This window comes from Apodemus sylvaticus, chromosome 14, assembly GCF_947179515.1.
Source record: "Apodemus sylvaticus chromosome 14, mApoSyl1.1, whole genome shotgun sequence".
In the NCBI taxonomy this organism is placed as follows: Eukaryota; Metazoa; Chordata; class Mammalia; order Rodentia; family Muridae; genus Apodemus; species Apodemus sylvaticus.
In genome coordinates, this window is record NC_067485.1 from 70,963,613 (window position 1) to 70,970,575 (window position 6,963).

Sequence of the window (6,963 nt, forward strand, 5' to 3'; positions counted from 1 at the left end):
CATGTTGCAGTTCATCACTAAAAGAAGTCAGGACTGGAACTCAAGCAGGTCAGGAAGCAGGAGCTGATGCAGAGGCCATGGAGGGATGTTTCTTACTGGCTTGCTTCCCCTGCCTTGCTCAGCCTGCTCTCTTATAGAACCCAAGAGCACCAGCCCGAAGGTGGAACCACCCACAAGGAGCCCTTACCACTTGATCACTAATTGAGAAAATGCCCCACAGCTGGATCTCATGGAGGCACTTCCCCAACTGAAGCTCCTTTCTCTGTGGTAACTCTAGCCTGTGTCAAGTTGACACACAAAACTAGCCAGTACAATCAGTGAAGACTCGAGACCCAAAATCGTTACACAGCTACCCGTGCCAGCAAGCCAAGGTCTGTCTTGTCACTCTGTGGAGTTCCATTTCTACCCTCCAGACATCACGTGTCTCCATGTGCCTTACCTCAGCACGTGTCTTGCCTCAGCGCATGCATGCAATCATCCTAAGTCCAAGGAAGCAGCAAGAAACTGCAGTGCATCACCAGAAGTTTTTTGGTGCATTTCTCACTATGGAGTCCCTGACAAATGTAGCTTAGCTATGCAATGTAAAGCAGACCAATATGTGTGTGTCGTTAGCAAAGAATCCTTCATCACGTGTCCTTTCATGTGCTTGCTTTAACAGAACATCCTCTCTCCTGTGTCTGCTTCAGCGAAATGTTCCTTCACGTGTTTGACCCAGAAAAACACAATCCAACCAAGAACCTGAAGTTTCCACTTCAGTTTCTTTTTATTTTCGAAAGAGTCTTGGGGCTGGAGAGATGACTCAGTGGTTAAGAGCACTGACTGCTCTTCTGAAGGTCCCGAGTTCAAATCCCAGCAACCGCATGGTGGCTCACAACCATCCATAAAGAGATCTGGCGCCCTTCACTGGTGTGTCTGAAGACAGCTACAGTGTACTTACATATAATAAATAAATAAATCTTAAAAAAAAAAAAAAAGAAAGAGTCTCAGTAGGTAGTCCTGGCTTGCCTAGAACTAGCAATATAGACCAGCAAGCCTCAAACTTACAGAGATCCACGTGCCTCTGAGATTAAATGCATGTGACTTTCATGTGTATGTGTGTGGGAACACGCATGTGAATACAGGTGCTCTTGGGGACCAAAGGAGGGATGTACTGGCTGGTTTTGTGTGTCAACTTGACACAGGCTGGAGTTATCACAGAGAAAGGAGCTTCAGTTGAGGAAGTGCCTCCATGAGATCCAGCTGTGGGGCATCAATTAGCAATCAAGTGGGGAGGGCCCCTTGTGGGTGGTACCACCTTCGGGCTGGTGCTCTTGGGCTCTATAAGAGAGCAGGCTGAGCAAGCCAGGGGAAGCAAGTCAGTAAGAAACATCCCTCCATGGCCTCTGCATCAGCTCCTGCTTCCTGACCTGCTTGAGTTCTAGTCCTGACTTCCTTTAGTGATGAACTGCAGCATGGAAGTGTAAACTCAATAAACCCTTTCCTCCCCCAACTTGCTTCTTGGTCATGATGTTTGTGCAGGAATAGAAACCCTGACTAAGACAAGGGAGGAAGAGACCCTGTAGCTGGAGTTAAGGGTGGCTATGAGCTGCCAAAGGAACTAAAACCAAACCCTTGTCCTCTGCAAAAGCAGTATGTACTCTCAACCGCTAAGCCTGCTCTCCGGCCCTTTGTTTCCACCTAAACATTTTTGAAACAGACAGACACACAGAGACACAGAGAGAAGACAGAAGGACATTTTCTCCCAGAATGCAACACAGAGGATGTGGTTCAAGGGTGGTGTTGGGGATATCTCTTGTGCACTGTCTAAAAGCATCTCCTGTCGATAAAGAGCTAAATGGTCTATAGCAAGGCAGGAGAGAACAGGCAGGTGGTCCAGTAGAGAGAGGAACTCTGGGACGGAATCAGGCACGTTGGGGGTGGGGGGTGTCGCTATTAGGACGACACGGGAAGACACACACAGGAAACCATAGGAAACAGAGGAGAGGGAACCAGCCGCATGGCCGTCATCAAATAGTATAAACAGGTTAACTGAGTTACAAGCTGAAGTTAAAACCTGGCTTAAGGCGGAGGCATTGATTCCTAAGTAAGTACGCCTCCTTACCACTGTCCAGGAACTGAGGCAGATGCAGAAACAAACGATTACAGGGTGAAGTGCTTCCTGGGTTCTCTCTCCAGCAGGCTAAGATGATACCTTCCTTGTGTGCACCTCAGTCCGGCCGGCCATGTTTAGGAACTTCTGTGGTGGCCCAGAACTCTTCAAGCAGAAATCTGCACGCGCGCGCGCGCGCAGACACACACACACACACACACACACAATCTGGCGCCCCCTGGGTTCCCTGCCTTCTATCTGGCAGCCCCTGTTGGTGCAGCTTACCCTACCCTACCCTCCCTTCCCCTCCCCTCCCCACTTCCTCATCCCCTCCCCCACCCATACCGCTGTCACTTCCAGGTGGTTGCCTTTTCACCCTTCCTCTGGTTCCTGCAGTCCTCGGATGATAAGCCTCGTTCATTTCCCTGACCTTTTGACCTTTTCTGGCATCTTTTTACCTCTGGTCTTTGGCGATCAGCCCTTGAATTACTTTATCTACCCTTGGTCACACTGAAACCTTTGCTCGGGGACAGATGGGGGTGACTAGTTTTCTTCAACCCTTGGCTGTATCTCCACCTCCAATCATCCAAACTTGCCACAACTGGTTTACTTTTCTCCTTCTTTTACAAACCTCTCTTTGGGGCCAGCAAGATATCTCAGCCAGTAAAGATGCTTGCCTCAGAAGCCTGGTGACCTAAATTCAATCCCTAGACATCCTGTAAAGGCGAAAGGAGAGAAATGACTCTGCAAACTGCCCTTGGCTTCCATACGCGCGCTGCTGCGTTTGTGCCCACATACTTGTATCACGGACTCACGTACACTCGGCAATAATTAATAAAATAAAATCTACCTCAGCTTTCCTTGTTCCATTTTCGGTGCTCCCCAACCGCACTCCCACCTCTCCAGGCTGCTCCGGACAAATTGGCCCAGCCTTTAATCCCTAGGAAATTGATACCTTCACACGCACACACCACACACACACACAGAATTTTTACTGTCTGGTCAGTTTCAAGAGTCTCAAGTTGAAACTCACAAGCCCTGACTGCCCTAGCCCCGCTCCGCACCCTGGTAACCTTTGCTCTGTCCTGAGATGGAAGAGTTTCCCCCAAGCCTTGCTCTGGGCGCTCCCAGAAGCTCCGCTAAGAGGCTCTTGGTGCAGCGCCTTCAGTACTGACTGAGTCATACAGAGATCCATTTGCTTTCTGATTTAAGACATAAATTGGTCGTTTCCTGTTCAACTCGATGTGGTGCAATTTGAAATTAAGTTAGAGGTCCCCGTTTTTATTCTCGAATTTTTGAAGGCATGTCAGGAATTCTTCATCCCTGCATTGAGCCATATACTTTTTTTTTCTAGGAATCTAAATTTCACAGTCTGTCTTTGGGGATTATAGAATCAAGATTTTGTGATTTAAATTTTCCTCACAAAATTCCTCTTGTAGAATATTTTTCAGATGACAAAATATTCTTTCTAAATGGCTCGTTTCTCCAGATCAGCCAACAACTGGCATTTCATTCGGTGAATTTCCTTTTTTTTTTAATCTCTGGATAAGTTAGTAACAGTAATAATAACTGTACCGCTCAGAAGTCCGGGCACGTCTCAGTAAGTGTCGTTTTCCCTCTTTTCTCCCATCTTGTGGCAACCTAACTATCCTCTGCATTTAATTATTTTTATTTTATAATCTGTTGTATTATTTTGTTTCTAGTCTGTGACTGGAACTCCAAAGAACATTTTTCCCTGCTACTTTCTGAGAACAGAATCAGTCACTCTCGTCCAGGCAACAGGCACCCACAGCAGGGAATGAAAGAATTCGTGTGTCAAACAGAATATTAAAACAGGTTTATTTAGTGACATACAGGAGAATATGCTCAAGGGCAGTAACAGAAGAATCCACCTAACCCTACATTTTTTAGAGGGGAACAATTCTCTTTTTGTCTGGCCTCCCCACCACACAATGTTTTCTATACAAATGAGGGTAGCCCTGATTGGTTGGTGTTTGACTATGGGCGTTAGCTAGGATCACAGGGCAGAAGCTCTAAGGTCCCTAAGGTGGTAGGTTTCCTACAGGGAAAATGTACTAATACTACTGAACTGTGTACTGTGTGCAATGGTAAGTTTTGTCTTTTATTAGAAAATAAAAAGGGGAGCTGGAAAGATGGCTCAGTGGTTAAGAGCACTGACTGCTCTTCCAGAGGTCCTGAGTTCAATTCCCAGCAACCACATGGTGGCTCACAGCCATCTGTAAAGGGATCCGATGCCCTCTTCTGTCTTCTGGTGAAGACAGCAACAGTGTACTCACATACATTAAATAAATAAATATTTAAAAAAAGAAAGAAAAGAAAAAGGTAGAAAGAGATAAACGGGGGAAGACAATTCACATCCAGATCAAACAAGTTGCATCGGATCTGTAAGTAGCAAGCGCACACTCCTCTCTACCTATTGATGAGGACCAGAATTCAATACTTCAGGCAAGGTCTCAGAATCATAGACAAAACTGGCTTCCTGCCTTTCCTCCACCCTACCCAAAATCAGCAACCGCTTTGATCCTTAAGATCGTATTTTCAATATCAACTGAGCGCCTGAGGCTTGCAAGCCAGAGGCTATCAATTATTTCCCTCCGACAGAACAGCCCTCTTTGCTTGCAAGTATGCGATTGAAACTGGTCCTCTAGAAACAACCAATTCTAATTTTTATAATTCATTTTCTAATTCGCTTTTGAGGGACTCAAGTGGCTCCTGATCTGAAACTGTTTGCCCGTAAGACTTAAAAGGAGTGGCTCGGGTTTCGTTTTGACTTTGAAACACCATGAGAGGGTTAAGATTAAAGGGTAGTTGGCATGTACATAGGGCTTTTAAGATTCCCAGAATGCTGGAGTGGCTTTAAGCTCAGAGCGAGTCAGCAGATGATGTTCAGGTAGCTCCAGCAGCATCAATGGAATGACGCGACACTCAAAGCCTGCAGTCTAACTCAACAGGAGACACAGACAACCCTAGCCCCTTACATTTGCCATTGTCATGGATGGTATAGGCACAGGAGGTCAGAGACAAGGAAGGAGGCCACAGCAGGGATCCAGGAAGAAGGATTCACACAAAACCCGGTAGAGGGCAGGAGAGAACAGACAGCGTCCTCTCCAGTTTGGACCTGGGAATTCGGAGCTGGCGTGAACCGCATGAGGGTGAGAGGGGGCATTCTCCCCCTTTACCTCCACTCAGGTCTGAGGTTTGCATTATTTTCAAATACATGCTTTATTTCTCGAGCCCCAAGTAAGTCATGAGGATACCTACTGCCGTACCTATCTCAGTGCTGACCTCTGACCCAGGGCTTTCACCATATAGATGCTCTAAGTGCCCCCGCCCCCCGCCCCCACCCCTCAAAACATTTTCCTTCGACTGGAAATGTAGCTCAGTAGCAGAGTACTCAAGAGTACTCACCTAGCACACACAGGGCACAGGGTTAGATCACACACACACACACACACACACACACACTTCCTTGATCCTTTTGCTTACGTTATTTTCACAGAAAGCAAAGACACTTGTTTTATAGTTAAAAATTCAGCTTTAAAATGTAAAGGCATTCAAAGACATAACACGCCTTAAAATAATCGTAAATACTGCCTCCAAATTAATAATAAGAATGATGATGATGTTGTTGATGTTGTTGTTGTTGATGATGATGATAACAATAATAGAAATAGGAGTTTGAGCAAACCCAAATTTTGTGTGCTTCAAATGAGGCTACCCAAAAAGTGTAAAGATGTCCACAGAAAGGGAAATATAAAAATCATATATCTCATATAAGTTTAATGATCAGGATACGTGAAAGAATTCAACTCAATTATTAAAAGACAATTTAACTTTAAAAAAAAAATTAGGCAGAGGGAGGGACGCCTCAGTACTTAAGAAGCATCTCTCCAGAACGCTTCAGTTCCTAGCTCCCTCAAGGCATCTGTCTTGTCACTCCGGTCCAATGGGTTTGATGCCCTCTTCTGGCCTCCACTGGCACTGCATGCATGTGGTACACATCCGTGCAGGGAAAAAAAAAAGGCTCATACACATAAAACCTCCAAAAAAATTTTTTTAAATAGGCAGAGGACCTGAATAGATCATCATTTCTCCAAAAAAAAAAAAAAAGACACATAAATGGCCAATGATCCATGACAGAAGCTTAGCATCATTAGTTAGCAGAAAAATGTAAATCAAAGCCACAATGAGGTCCCACTTTACACCTAGTAATAGCTAGAATAGGAAAGACAGACTGTCACAAATGCTGGGTAAGACCGGTCTCCACAGCCCCGCCTCCCCGCGGTCTTCTCCACAGCCCCGCCTCCCCACGGGTTTCTCCACAGCCCCGCCTCCCCAATGTCTTCTCAGTTCTGGGGTTACAGACACACACTGGCATGCCCAGCTTCTCCATGGGTGTTAGGGAACCAAATTTAGGTCCTCAAACTTCCTCAGCAAGCAGTGTGTGCCCCAAGCCGTCTCTCCAGCCCCAGTAACCAGCTGCTTTTCTGAGAGCAAATGCTAACCAGGGCAGACTTGAAAATAGAAGAGCAAGAGGTCAGAGGAAGCCAGGTTCGTGGTCCAGACAGGAGGGGCGAGGCCACTTGGCCCACGCCAATAGCTTTCCCTGCCTACCTCTCTACTCTCTTCGTGCAGAAAGCAGCCCACGGCAACAATCACTCCGGGCCTTAAAAATTGCTGCAGCAGCAAAGGCCAGACAAGGAACTGAGAAAATGTCAACCAACAAAATACACATGAATGTTTTCTAATAGCTCAAAACAGGAAAAGATTAGAGAAATGCTGGCCGAAACGTGACTGAAAGCTTGCGGCTCCCACTGGACCGCGGGTCCCGACGGAGGGATAGCAGCTTGAGT